Here is a 20,673-nt window from a genome sequence, read left to right as displayed (position 1 = left end):
CCCCCCCCCATAGTGGGAAATTTGCCTTCACGAAGATATCACAGAAGAATGGGTATTAAATATATCAACTAAAATTTAGACATGTCAAAAAAGAACTCAAGAAGAACACTCAAATGCCTTGAGTGACTCAAAGACCAAAACAAAGACACTCTTTAAAATTGCTAAATGACAGTTCAGTTAAAGTATAATAAGGACAGATTTAATTAGTATTTCCTTTAGAAGGCATCAGAGGATTTTTAAGCCCCAACAGGGTTGTTTTTCCCTCAACAACCAAGTTAGAGTGATTAGATCAAATTGTGATAATGCTCAGATCTTCTTCAACTAATTAGCCAACCATCTGTAGGATGCCTCCTTAGAATCTCATATTTTTCTAAGTTTCACCACTCATTAAAGCTCTGACCAAAGGCTGTAGCTAGTCTTTTTGATACCTTTGTAAGAGTTAGAAAAAGGTGTCCCTCTTGGAATTCAGCTTCCACTTTCCCTTGTGAAGGGCATAACTCTATTCTACTTATGTACCCACGCAGCAGATGAACTTATTGCCTACATCACAAAGAAAATTGAGACCAAGAGCTGTGAACTCCTTCAACTTCCAGCTTCCCCATCTCAGATTTAACTATATGTTTGCACATTCCCCCTTGTCTAAGGGGACACATTCTTTCCAGACTTGCCCCATCCTCCTGGGTGTTTCCTCCTCTCCCTTCCAGGCCCAGTTACACCCATTTAACCCCTCACATCTTTACTCCTGTGCTTTCCTCAGTCTCCATGTAGGCTCAAGTCTCCTGACCTAAAAAACACAAAAACTTCCTCTTCACTCTGTCCTCCAAAGTCAAACTTCCTGAAAAAGCATTAAACATCTTTATCCTCACTTCTTCACCTAGTATTTGCTCTTCAACCTTCTCACTATTGTATCTCATCCTACCTCTCCATTCAGATTCCAGTTTAAGACGGTGCATAGGAAGAGCCTCAACTCACCTCCTCCCACAGACACAATAAGTCTACAGCTACATATGGAACAACTTCCTCTGAAAAAAAACCTAAAGTCTGGCTGAGCAACTAGTACACTTCAGGCAAATGAGAAGAAAACCATATCCAAATGGGTAGGAGGGGCTGGAATATAATCTCACCATAAATCCCAGTCCCAGCACAGTGACCCATGTTGGATGGGAACTCAAAACCCAGAGCTTTTGCCAGAGGAGTGAGGAGTTTGAACCCCACATCAGGCACCCCCGCTTTTAAGACCTGTATCTGAGAGATGAGCCTCCAAAACATCTAGCTTTGAAAACCAACAAGGCTTATATCCATGAGACCTACAAGACTGTAGCCATCTGAAAAATGGTTCTTAAAGGGCTCCTGTGCTGGGACTCACCTGGCCCAGGGCCCAGCCCAGGGGCAGCATTCTGCTCAGACTTTAAGAGAAAGAGGCTCATTTATGTATATTAAAGTGTTGGCCTGAGGTGCAGGTATATAATTTAACACACACATCTAAGCCTGCAGGAATACTCTCTGGGGGCAGAGATTGGTAGGCGCCATCTTCATGCTCTCCTTCTGCCTTGTTCTAACCAAAAGCTGCCATCTCTCGCTTTCTTTAAAAAACAAATTTTCCATTGGGTGCCATCTTTATGCCCCTCTCTTCCTTGCTACAGCCAGTGGACCTTTTGGTGCTGTCCCTCTGCAGTGCTCCAGGATGCCAGTATCTCCCAGGTGGAAGTTCTTACATGTATCTGGTGCACTGTTTTCTTTTGTTTGTTTGTTTTTTGTTTTTTGTTTTTTGTCTGGTGTCCTAGCTTCTGCAGCTGCTTCCTAGGGAATGTTCCTTGATTACTTGGCTCCGGTAGCCAGGTGGGGCTGTGTTCTGGATCTACATTACTATAATGGGAAAAATAATTCTTAGCAGGCTACCACCCCCATGGCACTGCAAAAAGAGTAGACTGAAGCATATGCCCTGTCTTTCTGTGAAAGAGGCCTATTTGCATGTGCAGGAGTTGTGGCCTGAGGGACAGGCTTTCGGTCTGGTGCACACCTAGGGGTCTACGGGGTTGTTCTTGGGGAATATAGGCTGAGGATGCCATCTTTGGGCTCTCCTTCTGCCTTGACCACAGCTGGGTGGTATCTCCCGGAAAAGAGCTTATGCACTTGTCTGGAGTCCTGATTTTTGTGATTGCTGCCCAGGGGACACCTCCAGATCACCTGGCTCTGGTAGCCATCAGGGCTTACACTTGCAGTTCCACAGGACTGTATAAATTTGCATACTTTAAAAGCTGCTGCTTGAGGGTCTGGTTTCCAGGCAGCCTGAATGGATGTAAGTGCTAAGTAAGATCTTCTCCTTTGGGACACTGATGGGTCTTGGCACATCCTCAACTACTGGGAGCTATTAAAAATAATATAGGCTACTTGGATAATCACAAGGCTTAAAAGACAACCAAGAACTAGGGCACGGTTGAATGATATGGCTCATTTCCCACACAAGGCCAACCCTTCAAGATTGGGAGAGATAACTGTTTCATCTAATGCATAGAAACCAACACAGAGAGTCAGGCAAAATGAAGAAACAGAGGAATATATTCCAAATGAAAGAACAAGATAAAACTTCAGAAAAAAACCTAAATGAAATGGAGATAACTAATTTATCTGAAAAAGAGTTTCAAGTAAAGGTGATAAAGATGTTCACTGAACTTAGGAGAAAAACGGATGAACACAGTGAGAACTTCAACAAAGAAGTTTTTGACTTTTGTTTTTGACTTTTGACAAACAAAGATAAAAAATATAAGAAAGTACCACTCCATCCAAAGACATTCAAAAAGGTCACTCTGGGGGTATCTGGGTGGCTCAGTCAGTTAAGCATCTGTCTTCTGCTCAGTCCATGATCTCAGGGTCCTGCGATCGAGTCCCACATTGGGCTCCCTGCTCACTGGGGAGTCTGCTTCTCCCTCTGCCCCCCCACTCATGTTCTCTCTTTCTCTCTCTCAAATAAATAAAGAAAATCTTAAAAAAAAGAAAGAAAAAGAAAACGTCACTCTGGATTCCCCAGATAACCATAATTTCTCTTTTTTATCTTTCTTGAAGTCTTTGCATCATTTGACTCTATTGATCTTCTTTCTATAAACTTTTTCCTCCCCTGGCTTCTTTGAGACCACTACCTCTCTGACTTCTATTTCTTAGCTTATTATTCTGACTTTTATTGGTTTAAAAAAAGCCAGGGGGAGCAGCATGTCTCAACTCTATCTAAGCTTTAAAGATGAATTTACCATGGAGTGTAAGATCACTGAAAACTTGCACAAACTTGACATATTGATAGAAAACATATTTTATTAAAGGGAAATCATATCTAAGTAACATATTAGGCTTCTTTGAGAATAAGATTAAATATCTTAATGAGAGCACACCAATAAATGTGATGTTTGTATTAGTCTTTGATAAGATTCTATACTAAAAACACTTAACAAAAATCATCATAGAAAAAAATTTATGGATAAAGAACTGCTCTAAAAGCACTAAGTAAAAGATAAATATATATATATGTGTATAACATATATATATTATATATAATTAGTGCATTGAACAAGCCCTGCCTTATAGGATGTCCTCAGAAAAACAACTTTTTCTCTTTCATTACCCACTTATATTTATTCAATAGGTCTGGCCTTTCCCCTGCATCTCTGTAGGAACTTAGCTTTTCTTCTTACCCTTACATAAGAAGAGTTTACTTTGCTGTTTTACTTTAAGATTTACTCTTGACTTGAGTTAAAGAAAGTGGGGTTGATACTTCACAATTCATGAAACAAAGAAAGAAAGAAAGAAAGAAAGAAAAGAAAGAAAGAAAGAAAGAAAGAAAGAAAGAAAAAGAAAGAAGGGAAGGAAGGAAGGGAGGAAGGAAGAAAGGATGGAAGAAAGAAAGAAAGAAGGAAAGAAAGAAGGAAAGAAAGAAAGAAAGAAAGAAAGAAAGAAAGAAAGAAAGAAAGAAAGAAAGAAAGAAAGAAAGAAAGAGAAAGAAAGGAGAAATAAAGAAAATCAATTTTTCAAATGCTCAATAGAACCACCCTATGCCCCTGATGTGGGTAAGGTCCCTAAGCATTGTAACTCTAAAATTAATAAGTTTACAATTAACTTAGATACTTGATACCTTAGGACATCAGCTGAAATTTCACTTAACATTCCATTCCCGCTGAATGAAGAGATTTAAACACTGGTGTAACACTGGGGATTGGCTCTAAGGCATTCTTATGAAATGGTTTGGTAAATGATTCAGAGGTGAGCATATGTGTGAAATCTCCAAAGTGGCATATGACATGTAACTTCCAGTTAGTAAGATGCCAAGTGCAAGACAACCTACAGGAAGATGGTACCAGACTGGGCGAGTGGGCAGAGAAGTGGCAGATGAATGTTCAAGGATAAGACAGAAGATGTTTTCAGGACAAATAATCCAAACACCATTTTCAGGTCATCTCCAGAGTATCAGCCATGACACTCTGGAAGGATGGCCTTCAGAAAAGTATAAGCCTACACACAAAATGAGGTTCGTATTTACAGTTTTTAAGTTACTGGAATCTTTCGCATGTTTGAACTAAGTTGTTTTTTTTTTTTTTCATTAAAGTCATTCTTCTTTTCAGTGAAACACAAGTGCTTGAATTTTGAAATTGAATTTCAGACTGCATTTTATATCAGGGATTTACTTCAGTCTATATTTCCATATATATTTGTAATTAATATGAGGCTTTGAAACCTAAATTTATTCTTCTTCACATAGAACTACGTAGATCTTTATTATGAATGTGCTAATAAATTATTTTTGTCTCTATGAAGATGTGTTTGTGTATCTTTCTCCACGTATTTTCTATTCTGCGTACATGTGTATACATTTGGTAATACAAATATGTAATTACTTGAGGTGTAATTAAAAGTCTTTAGGAGACTGTCTCAAGATCTTTTTTTTCCTCCACTGAGAAGGTGAGGCATTGGGTAGCTGGTACAATTTCCACTATTAAAAATAAATGCCCTTCAGACAGGAATTAGGTAAGCAGCTTGTTTCTGCAAGAGCTGAACAGCAGCCAGTTTCACACAAACTCATGGCATAAATATTTCTCTCTTCCAAAAAAAAAAAAAATAATTGAGAAGATGGATGGATTCAAAATTCTCCAGGAAGGTACTGAAGATTCTGCTCAGGATTATATCAGGGGGAAGCTTCCATCTGTTCTCTCTAATAGCTTAACTTGCTCTGCTCCATATTTCTTAAATAGGACTTTGGAGTTTTTGCATGAGATCAAGTATTTTTCTCATTTTCCTGTTTTATTAAAATACACATTTATATGAAAAATCATTACCCTGCTCTATTGCTTACAGTATTATCTTAGGATAGAGAAAATATTTTGTCACAAAGAAAGATTTCATGACATCTCTATGGCTACATAAATACTTAGGTATCTTCTTAAATGTCTTGATTGATTGATTTTAGATTGTCTCAGATTCCATCTGATTTCTCCACCTCCCTAACAGGCCTTCTTCAATCCCTGTATAATTTCCTATTTAATCCCGCTCGCTGGCCCACAAAGGTCATGTTCAAAATATTATCGTCTTTATGTAATGATCACATACAAAGCCTATCATCCCCTAAATGATTTCAATATGAAGCATGACCATAAACCAATGTGAATAATTTTCAAAGTGAACAGGATTTGAAAATAGTTCAGTAAGAGGAACTCCACAAATCTTAGCATTGAATAAGCACCTCACTTTTTTCTGCTGAGTCCTTTGAATATATAAGTGCTGTAATATTTATTTATATTATAAAGTCATTCACACTGTTTATACTTTCACTTTGTATTTGGTACTAATAATGCTATACTGTGTATTCTCTTTGGAGTAACATATTTTCTCGCTTTAATATTCATTTTAATAGCTCTCATAACATAAGTGGGTAGATTTTAATTTTTAGTAGTGCTTTTTTCTTTAATACATTCTCACATTTAAATATGAAAGACATGAAAGTGAATGTCTAAAAGATTTTTTTTTAATTAAGGGAATTTCTTGTATTATATTTGTTTGCCAAAAAACTCTTGAGCCCAGGAATTCAGTTTTAAATTATTTGTTTGGAACCTTAGGGACTTTTCTGCTGTTTCAGTCTCCCAATTAAAAAAAAAAAAAAAGAAGTAAGCAAAGTCCATATGAAGGCATTCTCAATTCCCCTGTGAAAGGTGGTACTTTATAATAATACTTTCCTCATGGACTCCTGTAATTTTCCATCACAAATTAGTATTCAAGCTCCTTTCAAGCAGACACAACACTGACGTGGTCTAATACATGGTTGACTTTGGGGTAGGAATGGAAACCAGCCCAAATCACAACGCATTCTTCCACTTTCTGATCCAAACGTTTTTATGTGGGAACAGGTTAAAAGAAACTAACCTTAAAAGAAAGAATGAGGAAGCCCCAGAAAAGCCACACCCAGTCTGGGGAGAGGGTGTAAATAGAAGATAAGCCAGTCTTACCTGCCTGCCTTGCTGACCAAGGGTATGGCAGTAGGTTGGACACTATATTCATGTTTAAGAAATACCCTCTAAAGTATGTTGAGAACATTGAGTTTTTATAGCCCTATAAGGCAGGTAGTATTATTATCCCCATATTTTACAGATGAGAAAACTATCTTTCAGGTCATTTTTAGCACCAGTTGGGGAATTGGCTTACTGCCCAAGTGAGTCATGGTCCAGATGCTCAATCCTACAACCATGAGGGCCGAAGACAATTACCCAGTGTTTTTGGCACTCCTTGCTTTAGTTGTGCCCAGCACACACCCTGAATATTTGATAATATGTGCTTTAAAAATAACTCCATATTGTACTGATTATCATTCAAATATCTGTGTTAATGAATACTTATTTTCAGTATTTATCACCAACTCCCATTTCAGTACTGATTTTCACCTTGGCCATTTGTGCCAATATAAGGAAGCATTGGCATGAATATTGGAAGTGGGCAATTTGCCCACCCAGCAGGACCATGCTCCTCAAACAAATGAGCCAAACGCTGAAATTCATTGTCACCTCATCCCTTAAAATTAAAGCTAGAATTGAGAAAGCTACCACCAGGGGGCAATAAATATCTTACCACATGGTCAGAACCAGCAGCCATATTTTGTTAAAATGACATTGCACCATCAAGGAATACAATAACTGAGCACCAATATAGAGATGAACATAATTTTAAATGACAAAATTTTAGGTATAATTTGATATATTTTAAATTAATGTTTAACTACTTTAAATTAGCTTATTCTAACTCAGTTCTTATCCTCTAGCTGAAACAGAAATTTGAATATTCATCCTAAATCCAATCCTGAAGGAATCAGGTCCTTCCTAGAGAGGCTATATATTTTGTTACTTGAAACAAATTTGGCATCTGCTCACTCTTAGTTGCAGGTAAAAACAAGAATTGTACAACTGCCATGAGGAACTTGCTTACATGGAGTTTCCCAACTTCATACTCATCTTGTTCTCTCTCTAACAGGGGGGAAGAAACTGCTGGAGGGGATAAGAAAGACAGCATCCTCTTCCTTTTATGCCTTGTCATTTTTTTGTGAGTTCATTCACAATCAGAATAGGCAGAGAGAGCAACTGATGGTCTCCAAAGTCAAGGATGGCTTTGACTGTGATGATATTTCTCATTCCAGATCCTAGATTGTTCTCATTGTTCAGGGTCAAACTTTCTGGTATTGTAGAGAAATTATTATTGCTCTCTAGAGGCAGTTTGGGGTGAGAAATGCTTGATTTGAGTTATTACTCTATCACTCACTGAGTATCCATTACTATTTACTGTAGTCCAAGGCACAATTTTCTTGACTATAAGAGTGGGATAATACTATTTGACCTTACAACTTCCCTCATGTTGTTGTAAAGAACCAAAACAATCCATGTGATGAAAACAAAGTGTAGAACACTATATAACACAAGGTATTACAATTTCAAAAATGCCTGGGAGGCAAACTGACCAAAGATGTCTATTTTTATAATACTGAGGGTTTTAGGCAAGAATCATTGGGGAAGATGGCAGAGTATAAAGCACAGAAATCTGTCTCCCCACCTAGAAAACAATTGCACTTGCAGAATATGTCTGATGTCACTATTTTGAAATTCTAAAGTCTATTGAAGGCTTACAACTTCCAGGGGAAGGACTGGATGGTAAATTGTGGTTAATCTCAGACAGTTTCAGCTCTTAGCACAGTAGCAGCTTACCATCCTCCACCCCTCAGACCTGTAGCAGGCAGCTGCACACATGTTCTAGAATAGCTTGCATGCAGTCTGCCAGAGCTAGGGTGGGGGAAAAAAACATGTCCTCCAAATATGTGGGATCTGTTCTCTGATTGCTGATTGTTATTTCTGACCACAGAGGCACAGGCAAAGAGGCAGGGATCATTGTTGTTATACCTCCACCATTTTTGCAAGCCTCTCTCACGTCAGTTGAAGGGACTTCTGGGGATTTAAAGAACTGGCATCCCTTTTTTTCCCCCTTCATTTTTCTCTTTTCCCCCTTTGGGAGCCATACACTAAAGACTAGGATATTCAAAAGTAACCACATATGTATAAAGGAGAAATTAGAAAGTCACCACACATACCCAGACAAAGGCACAACTTCAGAAAAGACCTGAAAGGACCTTAAATTTACATTTCAGACTGATTTCCCAGCACAGAGACAGCCTACAACAAACCAAAATAGCAAACCTTGTGGGGGGGTGGGGGGGGAAGAGGGAGAATCTTACTTCCCAGAGTAACCAAATTATTAGTCAAATGTCCCTTTTCAACAACAAAAAAAAATCACAAAGTATAAAAGAAACAGGAAAGTATGGCCCATTCAAAGGAAAAATTAAACCCACAGAAACTGTCCTTGGAAAAAAAGTGATGGTGGATCTACTAGACAAAGACATTGAAACAATGGTCTTAAAGATGCTCAGGGAACTAAAGGAAGATGCAGAGAAGGTTAAGAAAATGAGGTATGATAAAATGGAAATATTAATAAAGAGATAGAAAACATAAAAGAAACAAAAAAGAAACTCTGGAGCTGAAAATTACAGTAACTGGAATGGAAAATTCACTAGAGGGATTCAAAGGCATTTTTGAGCAGGTAGAAGAATCAGCAAACATGAAAATAGGACAATGGATATGACTGAGCCTGAGGTGCATAAAGAAAAAAAATTGAAGAAAAGTGAACAGAGTATAAAGGACCTGTGATTTACCATCAGGCAGACCAACATATAGATAGTGGGAGTCCCAGAAGTAGAGAGAGACAAAAGGGCAGAAAGAATACTTGAAGAAATAATGCCCCCGAACTCCCCAAATTTGATGAAAGACATGAACATAAACATCCAAGAAGCTCCAAGACCCAAGTAGGGTGACTTCAAAGAGATGCACACTGAGACACATTATAATCAGAGATTCAGCAAGAAAGAAGCACTCATCAGAAAATTTGGAGACCAGAAGACAGTGGGCTGATGTATTCAAAGTGCTAAAAGAAAAAAAAAAACCTGTCAACCAAGAATATATTTGGCAAAATTCCTTCAAAAGTGAGGGAGAAATTAGGACATTCCTAGATAAAAAAAAAGCTGAAGGAGTTCATGACCACTAAACTTATCTTGCAAGAAATGCTGTATGGAATCCTGCATATTGAAATGAATGAACACTAGATGGCAACTTGAAGCCATATGGGGAAATAAAGGTCTCAATAGAGGTAAATACATGGGCAATTATAAAACCTATTGCTATTGTTGCAATGATTTGTAACTCCACTTTTTTCTACGTTATTTAAGAGATGAATATACTTTTTTTTGTTTTGTTTTGTTTTTTATTATGTTGTTAATCACCATACATTACATCATTAGTTTTTGATGTAGTATTCCATGATTCATTGTTTGCGTATAACACCCAGTGCTCCATGCAGTACGTGCCCTTCTTAATACCCATCACCAGGCTAACCCATCCCCCTACCCCATTGCCTTCTAGAACTATACTTTTAAAAATTATTAACTTATGTTTTAAAAACACAGTGTATAAAGATATAATGCTGTGACATCAACAACTGAAAGGAGTAGGGATGGAGATGTAAAGGAGAAGAGTATTGTATGTTATTGAAGTTAAGCTTGCATAAATCCAAGTTGGAGTGTTATAACTTTAGAATATTAAATGTAATCCCTATGGTAACTACAAAAAAATGATGCAGAAGTGAGGAAGGAATTGAAACATTTCATTACAAAATATCAACCAAACACAAAAGAAGATAGTAATGTAGGAAACGAGGCACAAAGAAAGCTATAAAGCATATAGAAAGCAAGTAGCAAAATAACACAAGTAAGTCCCTTATCAACCAGCCTTAAGAAAAACTCTGACACATGCTACAACACGGATGAAACTTGGGGACATTATACTAAGTGAAATAAGCCGGTCATAAAAGGACAGACATTGTATGATTACTTTGTTCATTTCTTTATGCGTTTATTGATGTTACCAACTCCATACACTGTAAGCTCTGTAAGAGTGGGATATTTCTGTTTTCCTGACAGCTTTTTCTGTACCACAATGAACACAATGGCATATGATAGGGATCAAGAAAATTATTTGCTGAATGAATAAATGAAAACAATTTTTGTTTTAATTTGAGAGAGAGAGAGAGAGGGAGAGCATGTGCAAGCAAGCAGGGGAGGGGCAAAGGGAGATGGAGAGAGGGAATCTCAAGCAGACTCCATGCTGAGTGCAGAGCCCGACAAGGCTCCATCTCAGGACCCTGAGATCATGACCTGAGCTGAAACCAAGAATCAGATGCCCAACTGACGGAGCCATCCAGGAGCCCCATGAAAACAAAATTTGATTTTGTTTTCAAAATGTACTATCTCTCAATTTCATCCAAAACTTAAATACCCAACGACTGATTTGTTAGCTTGTTCTGCTATTCTTGGGTTAAGGGGTAAAAAAAAAAAAGTGTTTTATATCAAAGCATATATTTTATCAAATCCCATATATTTTTATATCCAAATCTCTCGTTTATACTCCCAGCCTCCATATAACATTTCTAATCAACTACCTCCTCTTCCAATTTATTATTTATGAACCTATAAAATACTTGAAAGAAAAATACAAAAAGCATCCATATACTCTTCATCTAGACTCAATACTTTTTAACATCTTGCCACATTTGCAATCTCTCCCTTTCTCTACACACACACACACACACACACACACACACACATACACACACGCCTCTAAATAACTTATTACAGCAAAAACTATAAAATTGTAATTTTCTTTTTCTATCATTCCTTCCATATTTATTATCTAGCACTAGTTGCAATCAACAACTTCTTGACACTGGATCATATGAAGGGAGATTTGTATTAACAGCGAAGTAGAGTCAGAAAAATATTTTAGTGGTCTTGATATACTTTTGAATCAACACCATTAGTATAGCCTCCAAAGACAGAAAGTGTGTGGAGCTCAAAAGCTCTGAATACTGGAATTTACCACTATCAGAAAAAAAGAAATTCTGAAATATTCATTTTTCCTCTTTCAGTGCAAGTGTAAAAGTGTCCCTGTATTATTCTGTTATTATCATTGGACCATCTAATCCACAGACATTTTAAGCTATTTTGCTATTAACATTAAAACAAAAAGGAAATAAATTGATGATATGTGTTTGAGATATGAGAAACATTTTGAAATTGCAAGAAAGCTAATTTTAAATGTGTATAACATTTTCAAATGGACCCAGAGAATTGGAGAGGAAAATTCAGAGTCAACATTTCATTACTGACACTAATTCTGTGAGGCACTAATGCATTATTGCCATGATACAGTTCAATTGCTCCCAACATAATTTCTTAAGTTTAACTATAGTAAATGGAATTTTTCTGCCAGCAAGTTTGATTAACTAGTTAATTTTTACACAGGTTAGTATTAGAACTACTTTGATGGAGGAGGTTTTCTGGAAGAGGAGTCAGGAAGAGTCAATCTGGAATTTGAATTCTCTACATGTAATCTACAAGAATAGCAGAGAAATTACTTATGTTCGGGGTTTTAATATTGATTTGCCACTACAAATTAAGTGAACTTGAATTGCTTAACTAGTGAGATAATATTTAGTTCTAAAACGTATTCATTCGTTTATTCATCAGACATTAGCAGAGTTCCTCTCCATACCAGCTACATGCCAGAGACTGGGAATCCCTGGGTGAACACCAGAGTTCCTGCCATCGACTGTCCTCAGTCTCCTCCGGCTCTAAGGAAGTATCTCTCTAAGGAAGCATCTCTCTAAGGAAGCAGGTGGAGGTAAGTGTAGAAAAGGATAAAAGGGGGACAGAAAAAGAATACTAAAGTGTCAACAAAGAGTCAAGGCAAATATGAGGATTAACAGAAAATGAAGATGGATCTCAGAGGTGAGAAGACTTGAACTATGAGATGTAAGTAGGGCTTGCCACAGACAGCTCTTTAGTCTGAGCATTATGCAGACACTTGATGGAGAAGTCAGGCGAACTGAAATCCAAACGCAGGTTGACTTGCCAAACCTCATGCTCAGAGAGGTGGGGGGAAGGCTTGATCTGCCCCTAAAAACAGGCAACTTTTTCCAATTCATAAAAAGATACTACATAGGCTATCTATGTCTTTAGATCCAAAGTTGTGCCTTTAAAACTAAAAATATTAAAAAGAGTGACAGTTGGTGGTGTTGATAGTCTGTACTCAATCAAGGGTCTTCTTAGTAATTTTCTCACATGTACAGGATTCAAGAGTATATTTTCAAGACTTCTAGGTGTACCTCTTGGGCTTATAATAAGCTGTGGCGATAGATTTCTTAACATGAAGCTTAAGTTCTTCATCTAATTTAAGAGTATATTTTAAGAATATTTGAGATGTAATATGTTAAAACAAAATACTCATGTCTTGTTTACCTTTGTATTATAACATTTTAAGAATCATCTTGTTATTACTATTGTTATATGACTTGAGAAAAATACCAAGTTTCAGTGTAAACCATGGTCATGTATTATTTGAACAAGATTGTTTTCATTTACATTGCTTCAAATCTTAAAATTTGTGGTTCTATATAAAACAAGAGGAAGTGGCCTAATCTTTTTAAATATAGAATGTTGACGTGGAGTTTAAAGTCCATTTTTATCCAATTTCGATTTCCTCTGAAACACCTGGAAGCATTCCTCATGCTTAAAAAAATAGCTTATGCACTCATGCTCTTAAAAATTGTACCATGAGCCTAAAACACAAAACAAAACGTTGTGTGGCTGTGTATTTTATTGAACCTAGAATCTAATAGCTTTTTGGCAAGCCAGTCTAAGACGTAGTATTTTTGATTCCTTACATGTCAAAAATTATTAAGACTTCACTGTGCAAAGCCTTGTGGAATTAAACAGATAACAGAAAAGATACTGTTTCTGCCTTCAAAGGTATAAGGTTATTTTAGTATTGAAATATTTCTTTTCAGAGCACTGATAGCAGCAGCAATATGGGTTGAATATGGGCAAAAATGTGTAGGTGCTATCTCCTGTTTTGATCTCTTTGAGGCACCCAGTTGCTCTCCTGGTCTCTCAGAGTTCCTTGTGCCTCACCTCTGGAAATTCTTCCCTTTCCAATCTCTTCTTTTATTATGTCCATATCAACATTACTTGCTTGTGATCTATTTTCTTAGGGATTAGTTCCCACAGTGACGGCTAGCTAATCTGAAAAACTAATCCACGCTAAGGTATGTTCTAGTTTTATCCCTTTGAGTAACATACTTAGGTTTTACTCTCTTTTTAGAGATAATACCTTAATGCATAAAAGTGACTCTATGGTGGGGATTTCTATATGCATGATGCATCATTTGGTGTCCCTCAAATAAATCATTTAAGGAGCTGCCAACATTGTTTTCCTGTCCTGAGGGTGGAGGATTAAAAAAATGGGCTAAATCTTTTTTTTTTTTAATATTTTATTTATTTGAGCGAGAGAGAAAAAGAGAAACAGAAAGAGAGCATGAGTGTGGGGGGGAGGGGCAGAGGGAGAGGGAGAAGCAAACTTCCTGCTGAGCAGGGAGGCTGACATGGGGCTCCATCCCAGGACCCTGAGATCATGACCTGAGCTGAAGGCAGCTGCTTAACCAACTGAGCCACCCAGGCACCCCAAAAATGGGCTAAGTCTTTGCATTGCTTGGAAGAGTTCCTAATTACATGCTTACCAAAACCCATGAGGGGCAGGTGGTTTCTTCCCTACCTTGTAGGATCCTCTGTTTCAATAAGCTCAGCCCAGTTTTCCACAATTCCTATTGGAAGAAAATATGTTTCTCAGAATAAGGGTGCAAGTGGCATTCTGGTCAGGACAATTCTTTGTATTATAGAATGGTATATTGTATGTGGCAAGCAATTTTAGCATCCCTGATCCCAACCCACTAGCATCTCCCCTGCTACCCCACCTGCCCAGTCACTGCGACAACCAACATGCCTCCCACACATTTCCAAATGTGTGGAATAACACTGGTGATGACTATTAGCCAATCCTTTTAGAGCCAGTTAGAACCACCTCTACACAAAGCACAACATACTCTATTAGCCACACCCTCACAGGAGGTGAGTAGCCTTGAACCTCTAGTGACCAAATCTCTGTTCAGGAATACAGTGTATGAATGGGAAAAGGCAGACGTAAACTTTCCCCTCAGCATCCTCAAACTAATTCCAGTCAGCAGTCTTACCATAAGTCAGGAATTCAGACTAAAGATGGGAAATTTTTCAGAAAGTAAAGGCTTTCTTCAGATGGCAGCTTAATAAGGAATCACTTGGTGGTTTGACATTGATCTTTATAATATTATGACAGTACCCTGAAAGAAACTATTTCCTTTGGGGGTAACATAACTTCAGAATTTCATCTATTTTTGGAGTCACATTTGGTCTCATTCAAAAGATCCTTTTTTAAAGAATCAGTACATAAGGAAAAATGAGAACAGAAGTCCCATGTCTCAAATGCCATGGTAACACACTAAAATATTGATTTTTTAACAATTGCTCACTTGACACAATTTCCAGTAAGTCAATTTGTATTAATTTTATTAAATTTTCATAGCCTTAGGATTAAAGGGTTTAAAGAGATAGGTAAGAATAAAAACTAGATAACATCATAGCAAAACAGATTTCTAGTTTATTGTAAGTAGATCAAAGTTTCAGGGGCTATAAAGAGTTTCATTAAGGGAGTAAAGTTCTTTTGTTTTCTTTTAGATAAGACATACATATGAAAGGCTCATAAAAGTGCTGTTTTATTAAATAATGCTCAAAGAACATGACTAACAAGAAAATTATGTGAAAATAATTTTTAAAACAATTTATTTAAAAGAAAATTATGTGGGAAATAAATTGTGAAACAATTTGTTTAAAAGTCTGTGGTAACTTTAAGAGGATGGAAGGTAGGGAACATGACTTTTTTTAAAGAATTTATTTATTTATTTGTCAGAGAGAGAGTGAGCACAAGCAGGGGGAGCAGCAGACAGAGGGAGAAGCAGGCTCCCTGCTGAGCAAGCCAGATGCAGGACTTGATCCCAGGACCCCGAGACCATGACCTGAGGCGAAGGCAGATGCTTAACTAACCGAGCCACCCAGGTGTCCCTGGGAACATGACTTTTGAAAATATGAATATGTTCTTGCAGTATTAATGGTTATCCCCAAAGTAAGGGTTAAGATGGGCTTCTATTTTAAATATTGAACATTTGGTACAAAATGATGCTGACTTGGTGTTATATAGGTGGTTAAATTATTGGTTACATTGATAGGAAAGCCAATTATATTTCTTCCCTAATGGTCTAAGTGTTGGTTAGATGTCAGTTGCAGAAAATGGTCACTCTGCTTCAAGTTCCAGGAATACAGGGGCCATGTTAACACTGCTCTATCTCCAGTGCCTGGGCAGAGTGCCTAGCACATAGAAATCCCTCAAAGGAGTGGATGAGTTGAAAAACATTCACTCCTTTTTTCTAATGTAACAGAAACACCCTAGATGATTCTCTCCCTGAGTCATTCTCAATACAACCTCTGACTGCTAATATTAACTGTCATCTGTATGCATTTATTGTGTGCCCAGCAATGATGACCATTATTTCATTTAATTATTAAATCGATTTCATGGCATAAGCATTATTGTCAACATTTTCAGATAAAGGAGCTGTAATTTGCTCAGGATTATATGGCACCAAAATGTAAATGCAGGCCTCCAAGACCTGGGTCTATTTATTGAGTCCCTGATGTGAGTGAGGCACTGTGGTAGGAGATAGATTTCAGAAGATAAGCCTCTGTCCTCTGGTGAGAAAGAGGGTCATGTAAACAAGTTATTCCATTCACTATTAAAAGGGCTAAAATAGAGAAAGGTATAAGGCAGTAACTAGTAAAATTTAAGGAAAAAGTAATTACCTGAATTTAAAGATGTTGCTAATCATATAATGATAGAATGACAGGATTTATATGTTGGCCTTCCGATTCCAGGAGGCAAGCAAGTTATGTAAGATGAGTGAAAATATCACATCTGGATGTCAAATAATTCTGTGCCCAGGTCCTACTTCTCTTCAGGCAGCCCTGCACAGTGGGTGAGGCCCTGTGTGTCGAACAGTGCTGTGTTACCTATCCAATGCTTACTTCAAACGCCCCAGGGCAATTCTTCCAGCCCACACCACTTGCATCAACATGAAAAGTATCTCCCTGTGAGAGTCACCGAAAGGGGTGCCTCACACGTGAGACAAACCAAGTCCTTCTTCTCCTTCTTGCCAATGTCCACTGCAGGTGAAGCTTCCTTAAGGAACCTGCTGCCATCTCTGCTAAGCACTATTAAGCAGTCCATGACCCACTCTTAATTCTGCCTTTACCCAGCAAAACCACGGTAGGTGGGAGGAAGCCGCCTCTACAGTCCACTGTCCTCCAAGGCCCCACTGCTAGCACCCACTGTTTCTCACAGCAAAATTTCTTCCCCTCTTTATCACCTTTAAGCAAAAACTTATCTCAACAGAATAAGAAGCAGCAGTTTTCTGTGCATTAAACAGCATAGGGAATGCTGTTTAAATACTTCCAAGAAAAATGTTTTCTTTCCCTACTACTGAAATACAGGTAAACACACATACACGCACACTCACACAGGCAATTTGGAGATAGATATCTAGCCCAAAGCTACACTATCGGCCGTTTCTCTTACCAAGCTGGAACGCTTAATACCCTGTTCAGATTAAGGGTACTTGTCTTATATTTGTGTAGTTAAAAGAAACCACTCTGGGGTTTTCCCCCCTAAAAAGAAGGAACTATATATTAAATATGAATGAATATTTACTTGTACAGACCAAAAAACACACAAAATTTCACAAATTTAAAGTTCAATCTCAGCCAAGACACCCTATTACATATAGGTGAAGAAATTGAGAATCAAGAAGACTATTTGGCGGTTAAAAACATACAGGTAATAGCGGAGCCAGGGTTAGAATTTAGGTTTTTCAATTCCCAGTCCAGTGCTCTTTCTTTGGGGAGGGAGGGAGGAGGAGGTTAAGAGAGGTGTAGTTTGATACTTTTTCCTCTCTGGGAGAAAGAAGAATGGATTTCTCTGTTCTCCCTCAGCTAGTTTTTGGTCAGTTTTTGGTCATCTGCTAGGTATGTGTCATTTCTGGCTCTTGCATTTTCAACAGAGCTGACTCTTGTGTACTGAGCTCTGAGCTCCGTGGTTTTATGGAATGCTCAACATGAGCCTCCTCCAAAGGGAGACTTGTGCAGCACTCCTCATTCTAAAAATATGCTGTTTTGGTTGAAATGGTTAAATTACTAAGGCTTATTTTATTATGTCTTGAATTGCACCCATATTCTTTTCACTGTTTTCCTTTTCAAATTCTTGTCTTATAATCTACCTCTCCACCTTTATGTTTTTATCTTTTGAACAAGCTGATCATGATATGCTCCACATTGCCTAGAATCAGTTACTTATGTACCCTAATAAATTCGTTTCTCTGATTGTCATTAATGTTCAAACATTTTCCCTTAGTCTGGTTGCCTCGATATACTGCCAGGGGGCCTGGAACATATTTTACCAGGACCAGGTGTAGTATTAATATTTCTGTTCTGACGCCTTCTCCCTGGTCCAAGGAATAGCTCCTTTTCTTCATCTTCATCAGAAAGTAAAAACCTATGCATCTGCCACATTCATAAAGCTTTTGGCTTCTCTAAGTGTGATGTGGAAAAAAAAACGTTGGGGGTGAGTTTGTAGCAGCTGTTTTACCACATTCCTGTGAAAATGCCTGCAGGCACAAGCCATAAAAAGACCTTCGGCCCCAGTAAATCTGCCTTGGCTGATCTCTGTTAGAATGCAGGGTCCCAGACTCTACTATGCATAAGAAACACCTGCAGGTGCAGATTGCTGGAATGTGCCCCTAGACCTTAGGATTCTGTCCATCTAGGGTAGGGCCCAAAGACCCTTTAGCAATATCCTGGTGATTCCAATGCAGGCTGTCTGCAGAACATTCTTTGGGTTTTAGAATTAGATCCATTTCTTTCTTTCCTTTTTTTTTTTTTTTTTAAGATTTTATTTATTTATTTGACTGAGAGAGAGAGAATGAGAGAGGGAGCACAAGCAGGCGAAGTGGGAGAGGGAGAAGCAGGCCTCCCGCTGAGCAGGGAGCCCGATGTGGGGCTCAATCCCAGGACCCTGGGATCATGACCTGAGCTGAAGGCAGACACTTAATGACTGAGCCACCCAGGTGCCCCGAATTCAGTCCATTTCTTTAAAAAATCTTTTTCTTAAAATTGTAGCTGGATGGCAAGTTTTGAGAAATGGTATATAGAGGGGATTAACAAACAGATAGGGGAGCAGGCCAGATTTCTGAAGTCCCTTCCTTCTGACCTCTGATTCTATGATTCTGCATTTTTTTGGGATTATTTATAATACATCTGAATCCATGGAATTTAGGCTCAGTACAGAGGGATTTCTTGGCATCTTTTTCTCCCTACTGAAGATCCTGCAAAATGAAGGGTTTTGTTAAAATGTAGAAAATATGTGTGTAGAAGCTTTGGTAACTTTCTGGAGTTATTCTTTGCTAACTAAATAAAACCACAGTCCATAGTCTATGGTCTCTCCCCATTCATACCTTCTGGGCACAGTTTGCTTGGTTTTACAAGATTAGGACTGAAGTGGTTTAGTTTCTGTAAATAGGAGCAAAAGAGGAATGTGCCCTGAGAATTGAGGTAAGCCTTAGAACCTGAAGGGGAGGGCTTGGAACATCGGGACACAGCAGGGCTCACTTATGGGTGGAGCAGGCAGACCTTCTGTGATGTGACTTTAGAGGAGACAAGGGCAAATTTCTTTAGTGGGGTCACGGTGCCCAGGAGGACTGCCAAAGCCTCAAACTCTGGAAAGATAAAACTTAACAATATACCTGGAAGATGATTTCTTAAATTCACTCTATTACATATAAAGGATTCCCATGAATGTTTCCAGAAACTTGTTTTAACATGGAGGGGGAAAACTGCCATAGAAAGTTGGAGTGAGGGGTGTCTGAGTGGCACGGTCATTTAAGTGTTTTGGCTCGGGTCATGATCTCAGAGTTGGGAGACTGAGCCCCATATCGGGCTCCACACTGAGCAAGAACTCTGAGTTTCTCTTTCCCTCTCCCTCTGCCCCTCCCGTCCCCCATGCTTGTTCTCTATCTCAAATAAATAAATAATAAATAAATCTTTAAAAAAGAAAGTTGGATTGAGGGAAGAAAATAATGCAAATGAGGTAGATAGCATAAAAATAGATAGTTGGCACCATGACTGTTCTTATTCCATTTATTTTATTCAATAGGCAAGACATACCATAAAATCCTGGAGAAAAACACCTGACTATGTGGTAACCTCAGCTAATGAAAGAATAGAAATTTTGTGTAAAGTTAAAGCACAGAGGGCCCTGACAAAGCAAATGCCACATACTTTAGAGCAAGGGCCTCAGGTTCTCACTCAGAGGCAGCCTCAGGTCTGGCTCTTAAATAGTAAATATACATTTAAACACCAACATGGAAATCTCTCCAAGAACTTCCCTAAGAGCTGCCTTCCACATTGGCGGTTTCCAAACAGGGAGAGTGTGTAGGAGGATGTCAGACCAGGATGGAGAGAGGAATCTTAAAGAAAAATCAAAGCCAGATAGGAAGGAAGACTCAAAGTGGACAAGAAACTTCAGGACAGACTGCCAATACAGACAGGCTACAAAGGTCAGACAATGCAGTAGAGATGGTACCTAGCACAGTGCTTGGCACTTAGGGATGTTTCATAAATTGTCATGGAAGGAAGGGAGAGAAGACACGGTTTCCTAGTAAAAGCTTCCTAAGTTATTGGAAGAGGTGGTGGGCTATGAAGTGTGCTTTCATTACTAAACGGTAATGGTCTAAAAATAGAATCCAAACAGAAAAGGGTATTAGTACTTCCATTCAGAGACCTATGCAGGAGCACAACTCAGGAAACTAAAGCAGGTGGTTTAGTCCATTGGTAAATGATCCAAAGACAATGTGGCACAGGCTAGCTAGAAACAAGGTACAAAGATGTACCTGGCAGGGACATTTCTGCTGAGAGCTCAGGAGAGGGAGTGCCTTGAGGCAGTACTTGTAGTTTATCTGTACTTTCATAGTGGTGGCCCCCGCACTTCCTCTTTCTCAAATCCCTCTTTCTACATAAAGTTTAAT

General features: G+C 38.3%; 1 protein-coding gene across 3 annotated transcripts in view; it reads right to left on the bottom strand.

The window, feature by feature from the left end:
* STAT1 (signal transducer and activator of transcription 1) overlaps positions 1 to 20,673 on the bottom strand; it is a 293,833-nt gene that overhangs the window by 137,453 nt on the left and 135,707 nt on the right. Inside the window, exon 30 of one of the 3 annotated variants that reach the window (XR_015767855.1) lies at positions 14,229 to 14,277. The exons of the other annotated variants lie outside the window; for them this stretch is intronic. The gene's annotated coding sequence lies outside the window, so the exon portion shown is untranslated. The remainder of the gene's footprint in view (positions 1 to 14,228; positions 14,278 to 20,673) is intronic. 3 annotated transcript variants of the gene reach the window in all.

Source organism: Eumetopias jubatus, unplaced genomic scaffold, assembly GCF_037043125.1.
Source record: "Eumetopias jubatus isolate StellerSeaLion01/CBP00866 unplaced genomic scaffold, mEumJub1_p1.0 scaffold_3, whole genome shotgun sequence".
NCBI classification, from domain to species: Eukaryota; Metazoa; Chordata; class Mammalia; order Carnivora; family Otariidae; genus Eumetopias; species Eumetopias jubatus.
The sequence above is the reverse complement of the archived record's forward strand: the minus strand, read 5'-3'. Positions and strand labels throughout refer to the sequence as shown.